This window comes from Portunus trituberculatus, chromosome 11 (assembly GCF_017591435.1).
Source record: "Portunus trituberculatus isolate SZX2019 chromosome 11, ASM1759143v1, whole genome shotgun sequence".
NCBI lineage: Eukaryota > Metazoa > Arthropoda > Malacostraca > Decapoda > Portunidae > Portunus > Portunus trituberculatus.
In genome coordinates, this window is record NC_059265.1 from 1714435 (window position 1) to 1733352 (window position 18918).

At 42.2% G+C, this 18918-nt stretch overlaps 1 protein-coding gene and 1 long non-coding RNA gene across 2 annotated transcripts in view; one reads left to right on the top strand and one right to left on the bottom strand.

Moving 5' to 3' along the window:
- The window catches only part of LOC123502283, a 277707-nt gene that overhangs the window by 56138 nt on the left and 202651 nt on the right, over positions 1 to 18918 (bottom strand). The gene's annotated exons all lie outside the window — the stretch shown is intronic.
- The window catches only part of LOC123502354, an 18038-nt gene continuing 8805 nt past the window's right edge, over positions 9686 to 18918 (top strand). The window contains exon 1 of the long non-coding RNA XR_006673970.1: positions 9686 to 9740. This is a non-coding gene — a long non-coding RNA (uncharacterized LOC123502354). The remainder of the gene's footprint in view (positions 9741 to 18918) is intronic.

Sequence of the window (18918 nt, forward strand, 5' to 3'; positions counted from 1 at the left end):
GGTTTTCTTTACATATGAGAGTGAAAACAGTACGCAAATATTTTCAAGTAATGGTATAAGGACCATCAAAAAGAGCAAGGCGTCTGTATTACCCTCTCATATTTGTTTCCTTCATTTACCATAGGCCAAACATGTGTCAGAATGCAGCCACCAGTCTAACATTTCATATAGCCTAGTCAAAATTTCTCTCTGTGGCTTAATTTTAGTTTGGTGAGATGATAAAGACTATATATGGATGTCCTGCCGCCACTGTTCCCGGGTTTTCTCCGGGCCGCCTCCCCGGCGGTCCCCTAGCCATCACCCTACCCACGCCATCACCCTTCTATCGCCAGCCTGCTGGGTCAAATACTTTTTTCGAATATTTCCTGACGGTAATATTGCGCTTCCATGGTATGTTTTATGGTTTCTATAAATGTTTCGTCGTGTTTGAAGTGTGTTCCGCGCCTGTGCTGGGTAAATATGTGGCGTTTAGTGGTGTTTTATGGCGTATGTTAAAGGCTTTTAACGCTCAAAATTTCCCACCTGGAGTTTTGAGCTTTTTCATTTCAAGGTATAAGTGGGCCTTTATGGTAGCAAAAGAGTGCCTGTCCTCTTTTAAGTGTGAAATCAATCTAATGAGTGAAATATGTGGACTTTGAAATGGTGTTTGGGGCTGTTGTAAAAAGCTCTTATTTTTCATTATTTTATTTGCTCACGTTTCTGCTTCTCGGTCTAACTCGCTGTAGAATGCCCTAAAAGATAGCTCAGACTCCCAGAAGTGTGATAAAATACTTGCCAAGTGAAAATGGCTTGACTTTACAGGACGTTTTAAGAGATTTATGGGTTAAAATGTTTTGTACTTTTAACGTACTTAATTTAGACCTTTTTTAAAAACCAGTTAAGCTGGAGATATTTTGATATTTTGAAAATTAGTTTAAGTATTTATCACGTCATAAAATAACAAGCATTTGGCCGTGGCTTCGTTTTTCTAAAAGTCATTTTGAAATCAAATGATTTACGTAATTTAGCCGAGTCCCCGTTCCCGTTCTCTCGGATGACCACAGCCCACCCAGGTAGTGACTCACCATAGGCCCAGGGTTGGCGCCACTTTTCCAAATCCGCAGTTCGTCAATATTTTGCCTAATATCTAGTGATTTCTACGTGTTTTCGCGTGTTTCGAGGTTCAGGTGTGTAGATAATTGTAGCAGAAGGAGGAAGAAAGGAGAAATAAAGGAGGATAAGGAGGAAGAAAGGAGAAATGGAGGAGGAAGAGGAGCAGCAGCAAAGCTACAATACTTAAGTCACCCTCCATTTCCTGAATATTTTGTCTAATATCTAACATTTTGATGTGTTTCTAGGCTCAGACGTGTGGATGGAAGGAGGAGGAGGAAGAAGAAGGAGTAACAATGGAGAAGGATGAAGAAAAAATGAGAAATAAAGGTGGAATAGGAGAAGAAGCCAAGGTGTAATATTTAGGTAAGTGTCCCTTTTAATCCTAACGTTGTTTATAATGCATACTGTTGGTTTTGGGATAGATTTGGGGTATTTTAAGCTTGTTCATTAGTGTTGCAGACTGTTTGGAGTGTTATAAGTATGCTTTGGGGTTCATTTCGTTTGTTTTCAGTATATGTTAGATCTTTTAGGTATATTTTACGTATTTTGAGAGTGTTGATTGAGGTGTGTGTAAGTATTAGCATGTTTTGAGTGTGGTTTGGGAGAACTTTGAGGGGTTGGTTGGTGTTCTGAGTGGGGTTTGTGTTTGTTATGAGTGTTATAAGTGGTGGGGGTGTTAGTGGTCTTTTGGGTGTGTGTGGGGTTATTTCAGTAAATATTGGGTGTTTCTAGTGAGTTTGGAGGTATTTTAACCTGTTCTGTGTTTTCTTAGTGTGTTTTGGGATGTTATTGAGTTTTTTAAGAGGGTTTGGGTATGTGTGGTTTGTCGTGGGTGTGTGTAAGAGTGAATTAGGCCTATACAAGGATTTTTCAGTATGTTTTGAGGCCATCAACAGGCTAGCTCAGTGTCAGTGGGCCCTTATAACAAGTGTCCATTATTGATTACCCGCTTCGTTCCCAGGTGACGACAGGCAGAATGAGGTGGACGTGGCGGAGGCTGTGGGCGGTCAATTCACGGCGCAGGTTACCCACACCTTGCACCACGCTGACTGCCCGCCGCTGTTCACTAAAGTCGGGCAAGCCTGTGTCTCCGTGTTCTGCCCTGGATATAGGAGTAAAGGAAGTTGTGGTTTTGTTGTTGTTGTTCTTGTTTTCTGTTAAGATTTGTTTGCTCTCTCTCTCTCTCTCTCTCTCTCTCTCTCTCTCTCTCTCTCTCTCTCTCTCTCTCTCTCTCTCTCTCTCTCTCTCTCTCTCTCTCTCTCTCTCTACTACTACTACTACTACTACTACTACTACTACTACTACCGTTCTTGAGTGAGGATAGGTAGTGTCAGGTCACGACGCGTTACGTCAGCAGGTTCCCACGCCTGTCCCTTCTTGCATATATTCTGACCTGCTCTGTTTGGTGAGGTGACGTGGGGCAAGGCTTACCCACCAGTTGTATGGCTCTATCGGGGCGATGTGATGCAGCTGAACATTCATTTATCCTTCTACGCCTGTGCAACACTTCGTTGTGTGTGTGTGTGTGTGTGTGTGTGTGTGTGTGTGTGTAGGGATGATATTGGTAACTTGGGTGTCTGTAATGTGTTTTGGGTGAGCTTTTATATTTTGAGGTGTTGCAGGGTGTTTTGTGTTAGTTTTGAGTGATTTAAGTTGTTTGTGTGTGTGTCAGTTGTGTATGGTGTGTTTTGTGGTGTGGTGTCAGTATTGGTGCATACTGTGTGCTTGTAGTGAATTGTAAGTGCGTTTATTGGTACTATGAGGTTTTTCATGTTGGCAGTATCCAAGGGATTTGACAAAGCTAGGTTCAATGATTTCAAATTGTTGACCATTATAACAGGTTCGGCAGTGTTCCAAATTGATATGGACAGTAAACTGAACAATTGTTTTGGTATTTTGTAAGCACGATCGACAATTTGGAAGTGATCATTGAGTGGGTAGGTTTGTGTGTGGGTGGGGTTAATTCACAGTACATAAGCCGGAGAACATTAAGATGAAAATAATGACAAATATTTAATGTGATTCGCAATGTACATAGAGGTGGATGAAATTGAGCAACCTTGCTTATTGTAGGCAACATTAATGAGGACCTTTGACTGTCTGTGTGGGAGTGTAAATTTTGTTGTTTCACGGTTACTTGTATTTCAAGGAAACACGGAGAGCTAAGATGAACAGCATTGTGGTAACTTACTGCTAGGGTTTCTCTCTTAAAACACCATCTAGTCAATCTAAATTTACCTTACGATAGTCTAAACCATGAATAATAGTGATGTTAAAATACAAAGCCAGCATTTCACCCACAGAGTGCAATAGTGGCAGAGCTGCAGACGACCCCGCACGGAAGAGCAACAACAAGTCAGTCAGTCAGTCAGTCAGTCAGTTCTCCCACAGTGCTGGCAGTGGTATTCCGAAGCAGCGCATGTGTGACGGCATCAATGATTGCTGCAGTAACGGAGAGGTGAGGAGAAGGCCTTGCTTTTGTCAGTATCTAACATAAGGCTTAACTCATGCCCTGAACTCCTTTGTTTCATATAAAAGTTGCAGATTTTCTTACATTGTATACACTACAATACAAAATCACAACTTGACACTACTGAAGCAAATGCCTTTCTTGTGGCAGGATGAGTTTGTGCAGCTGTGTGGCATTGAGGAGTGCCGGGAGAAGAATGTCGGGTGTGTGTGAGCCTGTTTACATCAACACTCGAGAGTCATACTACTGCCAGTGCCGGCCATGCAGGGTACAGACTCGTGTCAGAAAGTTCAAGTGTGAAGGTGAGGCCTCCTGAACTGTCAATGTCACTCTACGGTCTGTCTTCTTAAACTTGTCAGTCCTTCACCTCTTCATTTAGCAGCAGCCTAAAGAAGTTAGTGTGGTATTTTGTTATTGTTGGCATACATCAACATGCATTTTGTCTCACGAGTATTACTAAGATCAGTGATTTACGGATAGGTTGTTCTTTATGATTAAGTATAATTTAATCTTGCCATATGCATTTGTCATGAGTACTGATATAATTTTGTAGTTTTCCTCAACGTATTGTTGAATGTGTTCCTGGAATGCGTGTAAATCTATCCATAAGTTGTAATAAATCTGTGTTTCTGAGAGTGTAATTCTCCACCCTCAGACGTTGACGAGTGCGTGGAGTCGCCCAGATCCTCTCCTGTGGACCATCCCTCAGCAGTGTTCGATCCGCCCAGCAGCAGCAACGGTCAGGAGAAGGCTGTCATTGAAGTGTCAAGTCCCCAAGCTGGCACGGTGGTGGGTGTTGTGCTGGGCTCCCTTGGGGTTCTTTGCCTAGCTGTTGGGGTAAGTCAAATAGTTTTTCACTTCTTTATACTGTGGGGTCTTGCTCTGGTTGTGTTGTGGCTGTGCTGTGGCAAAGATGGCGTAATTAAGCAGTGGGTGAGATTCTTCCAAACTTTAAACAATTCTAAATTGTTCTTGACACACTGAGAATATTCCATTACTGTAAAGTTTGCCGACTTACTTTTTTTTTTTCATCTCACCTGCAACATTTTCAGTGTACAGATGTTTGTCGGGTTCCTGAAGATTCGGCGACGTGTTATCATCCATGCAAGCTTCCCCAACCCAGCCAGTGTACCACAAGACAACAGGCAGTGAGGAGGACGGGAGGAGGGAGCGAGCGGCTGCATGCACTATTGAACGGGACAGCATTACATTCTTCCCACAGTTGTATGACTACACTGAAGCAAGCGTAGAATAAAGTGTTGAGTGACCATGATGTGAGTATTGTGGTTTGTACATTACCCTTTTATCTCCTCGTGTGTCATTTTAAAAGGTTTTGTACTTTCTTGTTATTTTTTTTTTTTCAGGACTTATTAATGTTGGCGCCATTTCAATGTTGTTGCATCTCTTGTTCCAGGAATCAGCACTACTAACGCCAAAGAAGTGAGGGAAGTGTTTGGAGTGAGCGTGCAAGACGTACAACAGACACCACACTATTACTGCCGGTGTAGCCAAAGGAACAAGAGGAGGCAGAGGAGGAGGAAGAAGAAGAGGAACAAGAGAGTGATTCTTGGAGACGTACCAATGAAGTTCTGCAGGTTGGCCACAAATCTTCATTACTGGTGTAGTGTATTTCATTGATCATTTGTACATTGGGTGGATAAATTTGTAGATTTTGTAGACAGTTGTAGATGTGAAGTGGGTAAGGTTTTTTGCCATGCCTTATCTACACCAGCAGAAAACCGTGATATGTAGAAGTTGTGATAGAAGCATTGTGATAGGAATATACCGTGTACATATGCATAGAGAATTTAAAAGAGGAGAGTGTAGACCAAGAGAGGAAAGTAACCTCTTTTAGAGATTTCAGTGAAAGTTTTGCTGTAGCGTTAGACATATCAAAGGCTTTTGATAGAGTCTGGCATAAAGCTTTGATTTCAAACTGCCCTCCTACGGCTTCTATACTTTTCTCTGCAACTTTATCTTAAGTTTCCTTTCTGACTGTTCTATTGCTGTTGTGGTAGACGGAAACTGTTCTTCTCCTAAATTTATTAATAATGGAGTTCCTCAGGGTTCTGTCTTGTTACCCTCTCTTTCAATTATTCATTAATTAACCAAACTTGTTGCCCTATCTACTCCTACGCTGATGATACCACCCTATATCTTTCCACGTCCTTTCAGAGAAGACCAACCAGTCAGGAAGTCAACTGATCACGCAGGGACGCCAAAGAACGCCTGACTTCCGATCTTTCTAAGATTTCCGATTGGGGCAGAGAAAATCTAATAGTTTTCAATGCCTCAAAAACTCAATTCCTCCATCTATCAATTCGACACAACCTTTCAGACAGGTACAGGTCTTCTTCAGTGACACTCAACTGTCTCCCTCTTCCACAATGAATATCCTTGGTCTGTCCTTTATTCATAATCTTAACTGGAAACTTCACATCTCATCTCTTGCTAAAACAGCTTCTGAGGCATCTCCGCCAGTTTTCTTGTTTTTCTTCCCTCAATTCCTTACTCTGTATAAGGGCCTTATCTGCACGTGTATGGAGAACTCTTCGCATGTTTGGGGGGGTTTCAGTTACAAAGTTTTACTAGATAGGGTGGAATTAAAAGCTTTTCGTCTCATCAACTCCCCTCCTCTGACTAACTGTCTTCAGCCTCTTTTCACCGCCGAAATGTTGAATCTCCTTCTCTTTTATCGCTATTTTCATGCTAACTGTTCTACAGATCTTGCTATCTTCATGCCTCCCTCGTCCTGCGGCCTCGCTGTACAAGGTTTCTTCTTCTCATCCCTATCGTGTCCAACTTTCCAACGCAAGAGTTAACCAGTACTCTCAATCATTCATCCTTTTCATTGGTAAAATCTGGAACTCCCTACCTGCATCTGTATTTCCGAATTCCTGCGACTTGTCTTCTTTGAAGAGAGAGATATCGAGGCATTTGCTCCTAGTTTTGGCTGACGCTTTTCCACTTTTAGAGAGCCAGCACTCAAGTGGGCCTTTTTTTTTATCTTTTCTTTGTTTCTTGCCCTTGGCTGGCGCTCTTCCTACATGAAAAAAACCTCTCGGGACACAAGTCCTCTGCTCATCACTCATCATTCGGCGATGTGTTATCATTGTACCACACGGGCTGGGATTTTCATTGAAGGAAAACTCTCTTCCAAGTCAATTTTACATATATTTCAAATATAGTAAAGTACATTCGAACAAAAAACGATGAAAGTGACGCGGCACTCTGAACCAACAACAGAGAAACACGAGAGGCACCCTTAACACTCTCTCCCCACTTGAATACACCACTTAACTCCACATAATGACACCCTCGATTATATTACCACGAAACTCCGCTGCCCTGATCACATTACCCACCTGATCAGAGACCCTCGCTCACCGTGACGCGTCCACACCCCACCAATGTCCGAGTAGAGTGCCACTCCCTTCATCCGAGATCGCGTCCTTTCCTGCCCCCCACTCAAATCTACTGCCCCGCGTGCCAATTCACACAATGTTAAATACCCTGCCTTCCTTACTCTATTCCTCCGTATACATGTTGTAGTACACTTCATGCTAACACTAATATTTCTACCATGCACAACATTCCAAAATCCCTACTCACAAAGTTCCTCCGCTCGTATTAATTATGGGTTTGGTACGGCAGTTTTCCTCCTTAGGCCTACAGAGCCACCCACGCAAACCCGATCCACCTTGGCTCTCCTTAACATACCATCCTTATCGTTACATCCTCCACAATCCCTTCCCCAACCCTGTGTGCCACAAGACAACAGGCATTGAGGAGGACGCCATTTCAATATTGTTCCATCTCTTGTTCCAGGATTCAGTACTACTAACGCCAAAGAAGTGAGGCAAGTTTTTGGAGTGAGCGTGCATGACATACAACAGACACCAGACTGCTACTACTGCCGGTGTTGCCAAAGGAACAAGAGGAGGAAAGAAAGGAAGAGGAAGAAGAAAAGGGTGATTCTTGGAGACGTACCAATGAAGTTCTGAAGGTTGGCCACAGATTTTCATCACTGGTGTAGTGTATTTCATTGACCATTTGTAGATTGGGTGGATAAATTTGTTGAATTTGTAGACAGTTGTAGATATGTAGCGGGTAAGGTTTTTTGCAATGCCTTATCTATAGCAGCAGAAAACAGTAATATTTAGAAGTTATGCATAGCATTTAGGTAAAGAAAACACAAACTTTAGCTATGAGATGGAGGGATGTTGGCTAGAGGCAGTAGAGGAGGAAAGGATTTAGGAGTAGTGATAGACAGGACTATGAAATTTTCAAAGCAATGTTTAGAAGCAAGAAATAGGGCAAATAGGATCCTGGGTTTTATAAATAGAAATGTTAGTTATAAAAGTAAGGAAGTGGTGCGTAGCTTATATAATTCTTATGTTAGGCACCATGAAGTATTGCATACAGGCCTGGTCACCCCACTAAGGCAGGATATCAACATGTTAGAAGCAGTTCAGAGAAGAGCAACTAGGATGTTACCAGCATTAAAGCGCCTGGAGTATAGAGATAGATTAAAGGAATTAAACATGTTTTCATTTGAGAGGAGATGTATAAGAGGGATATGATAGAGTTATTTCAAATGTTCTCAGATACAAACTACATAGATGTGAGATCTTTCTTTACCTTAGAGGAGGAAGTAGGACTACAAATCATGGCAGGAAGATTAGAAAGCAAGGCTGCAGGTTAGATAGAAGAAAATATTTCTTTAGTCATAGGGTGGTAGACTTCTGGAATGCATTGCCAGAGAGGGTTGTAAATAGCACTAGTTTGACAATGTTTAAAAACAGATTAGATAAGCACTTAAATTTATTAGATTTATAATTATGTATAGCACTGCATGATAGTTTTTATAAGAAATTGACTATAGTTAAACAAGACATGATCCCCATGTATGGGGATCACAGATTGTAGAGGAATTCACTGCAGGACTTAGCCCTGTTAATGGGCCAAATATTTAGAATTAGTATATAATGTATTGTGTACTTGTAAGTGTATCTTTAAGTACTGATGACGAGGTCGCTGTGCGACTGATACAGGATAACCTAGATGGGCCCTGGTGGCCCTTTGTTATCCTATTATTTATGTTATGTTATGTTATGTTATTGTAATAGGAGTGTACGGTGTACATATGTATATAGTATTTAAGAAAGGAGAGTGTAGACCAAGAGAGGAAGGTAACCTCTTGGGTCACGATTCCTCTGCTCATCACTCATCATTCCTGTTGTGAAGCACAAAGGTATTGTTACGTGTTTCCCAAGATGATGTTTTGTGAGTCTTTCAATGCAATACTTAATTTAAGTGTCTGGCCAGTGTCTTGTAACGTGGTGCAGTTTTTGTTACTTGTATTTATTTTTCATACCTACTGATATGACGATATCTTGTGAATGATACTCCTATATATTTCTAATGGCAACACAATATCTCTTGATATAATAAAATGCATAATGTATCGACTTGTTTTCCTATCAGTTGAAAGAGATGCAAAACAATATCTGGTTTGCAAGTGAAGCGAAATTAGTCAACAATTTGTTGCATGGCGCCACAGCGTCTGAGGTGATATGATGCCACAATATAGTGGCATGGAAATACTAGTAGTAATGTGTAAACTGACACACTGCCCTCCATGATGGCGAAGGTGGGCAGGTGTGGGTGTTGGCGGTGCTGGTGGAGATATCTACATGCTTGTGTGTAGATAGATATATAAGCTGGTAATTTGATAGGTTCATTCATAGGAAATGGACAACAGTTCGATGGTGTATACACTGCTACAACAATAAACTTATCAATCAATCAATCAAATCGAGTGATGAGTGAGGCTCTCGAGACAAGTTTGCTCTGCGTCACTGGGAGGGATAAACGGTCCTTATTAGAGTCAACGGGGCCCTATACTGATTAGCCTATGTGTAAGTCAAGACAATTACTTCGTCTAGGAACATTTGTAGCATATACAACAATGATTTAGCGACCTTTTAGCGACTTTTCAAGGTGGATCTGGTGACGTACAATATTTCCATTTGGTAACTGCCCACCACCACCACCACCACCATCGCCGCCGCCAGGGACCAGACGTCCATTTCCTCACCAGACACGAGACCTGTGAACACGGTGACCGCCCCACTTGCCCCACCTAGTCCACCAGCTCCACCTGCTCAGTGAAAGGGTGAGTCTATTAATAGAGTGGAGGTAACAAACATGATGGGACAGTGATGGGACGGTAATGGGGCGGATAGTTTAATAGAAAGCTGTATAATAATGCACTGAAGGGGTGACGTGACGTGTGGGAGTGAGTGGATAGTGAAGGGTAGTGAATTAATGGTGCCACAGTGTCATTAGTGATGGGACGGTGATGGGACAGTGACGGGGTGGACAGGCTGTACTAGGAAGGTGTGTCGTGCATTGAAGGAGTCACATGTGGACAGTTAGCTGGTGGAGGGTAGTTAAGGTAGTTAATTAGGCGTATGGTAGTTTGTGTACTGTAGGTGTTATGTGTGTGTGTGTGTCGTCATCTCTCTCTCTCTCTCTCTCTCTCTCTCTCTCTCTCTCTCTCTCTCTCTCTCTCTCTCTCTCTCTCTCTGCCAGACGTCAGTTTTCTCCGGAACACGTGGATCTGTGTGTCTTGAGTCACTTCATTATATAGTGAGGGCGGCTGCGGAGGCGTATGGGCTGACTGGGGAAACCTGGGCGTGAGCATGCATGGGCGGGACAGATGTGGGCGGCAGTGGGTGTGGAGGTGTTGACGCCGCCCATAGCTTTGTGTGTGTGTGTGTGTGTGTGTGTGTGTCTCTCTCTCTCTCTCTCTCTCTCTCTCTCTCTCTCTCTCTCTCTCTCTCTCTCTCTCTCTCTCTCTCTCTCTCTCTCTCTCTCTCTCGTGTCGTCTGGTCTGGTCTGGTCTCCTTGCTGTGTCTCGTCTTGTTGACCAGCGTCTGAGGTGATATGATGCCACAATATAGTGGCATGGAAATACTAGTAGTAATGTGTAAACTGACACACTGCCGTTCATGATGGCGAAGGTGGGCAGGTGTGGGTGTTGGCGGTGCTGGTGGAGATATCTACATGCTTGTGTGTAGATAGATAGATACATAAGCTGGTAATTTGATAGGTTCATTCATACGTAAATGGACAACAGTTCGATGGTGTATACACTGCTACAACAATAAACTTATCAATCAATCAAGTAAACATCAATGAGATTTAAAAGGCGAGTGATGAGTGTGGGGAACAGCGGGGGAGGGGGAGGTGGAGAGGAGACGAGCGAGGCTCCCGAGACAAGTTTGGTGTGCGTCACTGACAGGGATAAACTCTCCGTGTCAAGGCCCCATCACACCAGAGGCGGTCCTTACTACGCGCAGCAGGTTCTCAACACGTTCATAACATTTTTGAGGACGTAGTGGAGACGTGGTGGAATTGCGAAATCCTCCACTGCTACGTATCTACCAAGCCTTTACTGCGTACGTCCCTTGATATCCGACCATTTTAGCGACTTTTCAAGGTGGAGCTGGTCACTGCGTCCAAGCCGGTCCCGCGTCCATGCCCGTCCTCAGCACGTCCTGGAGATTTTTGCAGGACGTAGTAAGGACGGGCTGTGGTGTGATGCGGGTGTTAGTCAAGGGGGCCTTGTACTGATTAGCCTATGTGTTAGTCAAGCCACTTACTTCCTCTAGGCACATTTGTAGCATATACAACAATGATTTAGCGACCTTTTAGCGACTTTTCAAGGTGGAGCTGGTGACGTAGAATATTTTCATTTGGCAACTGACCACCACCACCACCACCACCACCACTGACCAGACGTCCATTTCATCACCAGACACGAGACCTGGGGTGGGGGGAGAGAGAGAAATGTTGTGTTCTGATAAGATATTCTTATTTTTCCTCTTTCTTCTATCCTCTCTTTCCTGTCACTCTCTCACTCACTCACTCACTCACGTCCATTTCATTCTTTCCTGTCCTCTCTCACTCACTCTCCTGCCTGAATCCTGTCCACCACCACCACCACCACCACCATCAGTTCATTCCTCCACCACGGACACAAACACGTCTTGAAGGAAGGTTAGTCCGCCGCCCAGAGTCACCTCGGCTGTCTGGCTGGCCACCCTGCGTGCCGCGGGACCAGACGAGCGGTGGAGGGCGGCGGTCGGGGTTGCGGTGTAACACTGTGTATGAATATTGTTTGTGTTTTAATTAAGGCGTGTACACACTTGTTGCATTTCCACGTATCGGATCACCGTTGCGTAGCAGTGTTGACAGGATAGTGCTTCACCGTTGCGTGTCAAAATATGACACAAAGTTACGCAACGGGTTCGATCCGCCATTTTCGGTCTTTTGGCGTCAACTCAAAGGAATGATACACAACTCACCAACCTTCGTGTGTGTGTGTGTGTGTGTGTGTGTGTGTGTGTGTGTGTGTGTGTGTGGACGAGGAGCGTGGGATCGTCGCGTTGCATGTTCAGTGTTGTCGTGGACGGGCATGAATATTTGTTGCAATTTTGACCCCAATTGCAGACAAACTGAAAATCAGTTGTGTGTGGCCACAGACAACTGCACATTTGCACTCATGGCTACGGTCAGGAACAAACTGAATGACACTGTTGCATCACTCAACGATGATACACCACGCGGAGAGGCAAAAATGGGTACAATACCCTGTTGCATCGTATTGTATCACAGTGTGATACGCAACGATGAAACGATGCGTGGAAATTCAGTAAGTGTGTACACACCTTTAGAAAGTGTTGGTGGTGATGATGTCAGTGTGGTGTGTATTGGTGGTGGTGGTGGTGATTGTGGTGGTAACTATTGGTGGTGTGTTTGCTTGTTTTGCATCGTGAATATTGATTGATTGAGTGGCTGAAAGATTGACGGATTGACGGATAGATTGCCTTGCCTGAAAATCTCACGTGTAGGGAAAACTGTACAGATTATCAGTCTATTTGTGACTTCAATAAAGTGTGCACGCCTTTTCCAGCTTTTCACAAATTCTTCATTATGAATCGCAAAACATTGGAGGAGTTTGTTATTTTGTTTATGGAAAAATGCAAAGAGTTACTCTAGTTTCAGTTACACGGGTTACTAAGAGTAGTTTGAAGGTTCAAGAGAGATTAACGTGATTTTCCGTTATCAACAGCGAAAACACTCTTAATAACCATGCTTGTCGTTTTGAGCCTTTGAAAATAGTGGCCACAAACCACTATTTTTTAAGTCACACGGGTTGTTAAAGGTAGTTTTGGTTCTAGATTAATTCCTCTTAATAACCAAGCTTGTCATCTCTGTGGTCTTTGAAAATCCTATTTAAAAGGCTCTAGTTTCAGTCACACGGGTTTCTAAGGGTAGTTTGAAGGTTCAAGAGACAGATTAACATGATTTCTCCGTTATCAACAGCGAAAACACTCTTAATAACCATGCTTGTCGTTTCTGGAGCCTTTGAAAATAGTGGCCACATCATCTCTATATTTAAAAGGCTCTAGTTTCAGTCACACGGGTTTCTAAGGGTAGTTTGATGGTTCAAGAGACAGATTAACATGATTTCTACATTATCAACAGCGAAAACACTCTTAATAACCATGCTTGTTATCTCTGTGGCCTTTGAAAATAATAATGGCATCATCATCTCTATATTTAAAAGGCTCTAGTTTCAGTCACACGGGTTTCTAAGGGTAGTTAACATGATTTCTGGTTCAACAGAGACACATTAACATGATTTCTACGAAAATTATCAAGGCTCTAGTTTCAGTCACACGGGTTTCTAAGGGTAGTTTGATGGTTCAAGAGAAAACATGACTCTTAATAACAATAACCTCGTTATCTCTGTGGCCTTTTGAAATAATTGAAATAATGGCCGCATCACCTCTATTTTCAAAAGCTCTAGTTTGAGTCATACGGGTTGTTAAGGGTAGTTTAATGGTTCTAGTGACAGATTAACATGATTTCTACGTTATCAACAGCAAAAACACTCTTATTAACCAAGCTAGTTATCTTTGTGGCCTTTTGAAATAATGGCCACATCACCTCTATTTTGAAAAGTCTCTAATTTCAGTCAAACGAGTTTCTAATGGTAGTTTGAAGGTTCAAAAGACAGATTAACATGATTTCTACGTTATCAACAGCAAAACACTCTTAATAACCAAGCTCGTTATCTCTGTGGCCTTTGAAAATAGTGGCCACATAACCTCTATATTTAAAAGGCTCTAGTTTCAGTTACACGGGTTACTAAGGGTAGTTTGAAGGTTCAAGAGAGAGTAACGTGATTTCTCCGTTATCAACAGCGAAAACACTCTTAATAACCATGCTTGTCGTTTTTGGAGCCTTTGAAAATAGTGGCCACATAACCACTATTTTTAAAAGGCTCTAGTTTGAGTCACACGGGTTGTTAAAGGGAGTTTAATGATTCTAGTGACATATTAATATGATTTCTACATTATCAACAGTGAAAATACTCTTAATAACCAAGCTTGTCATCTCTGTGGTCTTTGAAAATAATATCTTTATCATCACTATATTTAAAAGGCTCTAATTTCAGTCACACGGGTTTCTAAGGGTAGTTTGAAGGTTCAAGAGACAGATTAACATGATTTCTCCGTTATCAACAGCGAAAACACTCTTAATAACCATGCTTGTCGTTTCTGGAGCCTTTGAAAATAGTGGCCACATCATCTCTATATTTAAAAGGCTCTAGTTTCAGTCACACGGGTTTCTAAGGGTAGTTTGATGGTTCAAGAGACACATTAACATGATTTCTACATTATCAATACCAAAACACTCTTAATAACCATGCTCGTTATCTCTGTGGCCTTTTGAAATAATTGAAATAATGGCCGCATCACCTCTATTTTCAAAAACTCTAGTTTGAGTCATACGGGTTGTTTAGATGGTTCTAGTGACAGATTAACATGGTTTCAACAGCAAAACACTCTTATTTAGTTAGGGAAATAGTTCTAATTTCAGTCAAACGGTTTCTAATGGTAGTTTGAAGGTTCAAAAGACAGACATGATTAATCAACAGAGCTCGTTATCTCTGTGGCCTTTGAAAATTCTACTATATTTAAAGGCTCTAGTTTCAGTTACACGGGTTACTAAGGGTAGTTTGAAGGTTCAAGAGAGAGTAACGTGATTTCTCCGTTATCAACAGCGAAAACACTCTTAATAACCATGCTTGTCGTTTTGGAGCCTTTGAAAATAGTGGCCACATAACCACTATTTTTAAAAGGCTCTAGTTTGAGTCACACGGGTTGTTAAAGGAGTTTAATGATTCTAGTGACATATTAATATGATTTCTACATTATAGTGATTCACTCAGACTGATTTTTATCTGATCAGTTTTATCGTTCAGATAAACAGTTACGTCTAGGCCGGCCTAACTAATAGATTCACTGACTGACTGATATTTGGACTGACTGATTGATTGACTGACTGATTAAATAAAATACTAACTAAATGACTGACTATCTGGCTGACTGACTATTTGGCTAACTGACTGAATGACTGAATGATTGACTAACTGACTGTCTGACACACTGGTTGATTGTCTGTTTGACAAACGGCGCCTGTCCTTGGCAGAAAAAGCATCGCGCGGTACGAAGGCACTTATGTATGTGGTGCGCGTGGCCAGGCACGTGTTGCCGTACGCGAGTGTGCACGTGTAGGGACCTGACAAGTGTGTAGAGAACCAATGAAGACGACAGAGGCAAAGGGAATCGGATAAGCGCCTGACACCACGTATATGTCACCCACGATTCCACCCACGCCCACGCCCGTGCTACGTGGGTCCGAAAGCGTGTAGGTTGGGAGGATGTGTCGTCAGGGACTCCCGGTTGACACGAAACAGTAGGCGAAGGTTGGCGATGCAATTGATGAGCCGTTGTGTCCTCGCCTATCACTGACACACTCCCGTTCATGAGGGCGAAGATGAGCAGGTGCGGGAACTGGCAGTGGTTGTGGTGGTGGTGGTGGTGGTAGTGGCGGTGGTGGTATTTATATGCTTGTGTGAAGATAGATGGATAAGCGGGTAATTTGATGGGTTGATAGATACGGAAATGGACAGTTGGACAAACAAACAGATAGATGGATAGGCAGGCAGATAGATAAGTCAATAAATTCGTATATAAATAACAATATAGATGTGTATGTAGATAGAAAAAAGTCTATATTCCTCTACTTAGTGTCCTGTCACCCTGGTTTATTGTCAGAAATACTCGTATATCAGGCGGTAGAAATAGAGAATGAGAAAAATAGTACAGTCTGCCTTTTAAGCACCTTGTTTATTGCCTCGCGGAGTTGCCAACACTCGCTGTACAACAAGATACAATTTAATATTTCCTGCTTTGACAAATAACAAAAGCTGGACACGATAACGAAGAGGAAGATGTCACAATAACCAATAAATCGACATGTGGTATTTGTATAAGCATAGCGTCTCATTAATAAGAGATTTAGTAACAGATAGTTATCATAAACATATATACATGCGTCCTGTCTTCACAGATAACCTTTTGCTACGGCAGTAGTCTGTAGCGGTGGTGGTGGTGAACACAGTTGTGGCGGTGGGCTATACTGACCCATGCACACCCACACCCAGAGACACACACACACACACACACACACACACACACACACACACACACACACACACACACACAAATAAAGTGAAGTGTTGCTATATTACCGACAGTTTTCAAGAAGCACCAGCAGCAAGAGACGCAGTGGCAAGCCTTCACCACAACACTCACACTGCCTAATCTTCGTCTATTAAAGGTATTTATAAGGCTATTCAGTTAAGGTTAGGTTTTCTTTACATATGAGAGTGAAAACAGTACGCAAATATTTTCAAGTAATGGTATAAGGACCATCAAAAAGAGCAAGGCGTCTGTATTACCCTCTCATATTTGTTTCCTTCATTTACCATAGGCCAAACATGTGTCAGAATGCAGCCACCAGTCTAACATTTCATATAGCCTAGTCAAAATTTCTCTCTGTGGCTTAATTTTAGTTTGGTGAGATGATAAAGACTATATATGGATGTCCTGCCGCCACTGTTCCCGGGGTTTTCCCCGGGCCGCCTCCCCCCGGCGGTCCCCTAGCCATCACCCTACCCCGCCATCACCCTTCTATCGCCAGCCTGCTGGGTCAAATACTTTTTTTTCGAATATTTCCTGACGGTAATATTGCGCTTCCATGGTATGTTTTTATGGTTTCTATAAATGTTTCGTCGTGTTTGAAGTGTGTTCCGCGCCTGTGCTGGGTAAATATGTGGCGTTTAGTGGTGTTTTATGGCGTATGTTAAAGGCTTTTAACGCTCAAAATTTCCCACCTGGAGTTTTGAGCTTTTTCATTTCAAGGTATAAGTGGGCCTTTATGGTAGCAAAAGAGTGCCTGTCCTCTTTTAAGTGTGAAATCAATCTAATGAGTGAAATATGTGGACTTTGAAATGGTGTTTGGGGCTGTTGTAAAAAGCTCTTATTTTTCATTATTTTATTTGCTCACGTTTCTGCTTCTCGGTCTAACTCGCTGTAGAATGCCCTAAAAGATAGCTCAGACTCCCAGAAGTGTGATAAAATACTTGCCAAGTGAAAATGGCTTGACTTTACAGGACGTTTTAAGAGATTTATGGGTTAAAATGTTTTTGTACTTTTAACGTACTTAATTTAGACCTTTTTTAAAAACCAGTTAAGCTGGAGATATTTTGATATTTTGAAAATTAGTTTAAGTATTTATCACGTCATAAAATAACAAGCATTTGGCCGTGGCTTCGTTTTTCTAAAAGTCATTTTTGAAATCAAATGATTTACGTAATTTAGCCGAGTCCCCCCGTTCCCGTTCTCTCGGATGACCACAGCCCACCCAGGTAGTGACTCACCATAGGCCCAGGGTTGGCGCCACTTTTCCAAATCCGCAGTTCGTCAATATTTTGCCTAATATCTAGTGATTTCTACGTGTTTTCGCGTGTTTCGAGGTTCAGGTGTGTAGATAATTGTAGCAGGAGGAGGAAGAAAGGAGAAATAAAGGAGGATAAGGAGGAAGAAAGGAGAAATGGAGGAGAAGAGGAGCAGCAGCAAAGCTACAATACTTAAGTCACCCTCCATTTCCTGAATTTTTGTCTAATATCTAACATTTTGATGTGTTTCTAGGCTCAGACGTGTGGATGGAAGGAGGAGGAGGGAAGAAGGAGTAACAATGGAGAAGGATGAAGAAAAATGAGAAATAAAGGTGGAATAGGAGAAGAAGCCAAGGTGTAATATTTAGGTAAGTGTCCCTTTTAATCCTAACGTTGTTTATAATGCATACTGTTGGTTTTGGGATAGATTTGGGGTATTTTAAGCTTGTTCATTAGTGTTGCAGACTGTTTGGAGTGTTATAAGTATGCTTTGGGGTTCATTTCGTTTGTTTTCAGTATATGTTAGATCTTTTAGGTATATTTTACGTATTTTGAGAGTGTTGATTGAGGTGTGTGTAAATATTAGCATGTTTTGAGTGTGGTTTGGGAGAACTTTGAGGGGTTGGTTGGTGTTCTGAGTGGGGTTTGAGTTTGTTATGAGTGTTATAAGTGGTGGGGGTGTTAGTGGTCTTTTGGTGTGTGTGGGGTTATTTCAGTAAATATTGGGTGTTTCTAGTGAGTTTGGAGGTATTTTAACCTGTTCTGTGTTTTCTTAGTGTGTTTTGGGATGTTATTGAGTTTTTTAAGAGGGTTTTGGTATGTGTGGTTTGTCGTGGGTGTGTGTAAGAGTGAATTAGGCCTATACAAGGATTTTTCAGTATGTTTTGAGGCCATCAACAGGCTAGCTCAGTGTCAATGGGTCCTTATAACAAGTGTCCTTCATTATTGATTACCCGCTTCGTTCCCAGGTGACGACAGGCAGAATGAGGTGGACGTGGCGGAGGCTGTGGGCGGTCAATTCACGGCGCAGATTACCCACACCTTGCACCACGCTGACTGCCCGCCGCTGTTCACTAAAGTCGGGCAAGCCTGTGTCTCCGTGTTCTGCCCTGGATATAGGAGTAAAGGAAATTGTGGTTTTTTGTTGTTGTTCTTGTTTTCTGTTAAGATTTGTTTGCTCTCTCTCTCTCTCTCTCTCTCTCTCTCTCTCTCTCTCTTCTCTTATCAAATATATATCCTTTCTTTCTATACTACTCCGTTTTTGAGTGGGAGGAAGGTTCAAGGAGGGTTTACCGTTTTCCACGTTTCCCCTTCATAAATTTAAACTTGGGGTTTGGTGGGGTTTGGTTGGGGTTTTACCTGTATTCTTGGGGCGAATGTGTGATGTTTTTAAATTTTATTTGCAAATTAAAATTGTTGTGTTGTGTTGTGTTTTGTGTTTGTTGTGGTGAGATAATTTTTAAATTTTTGT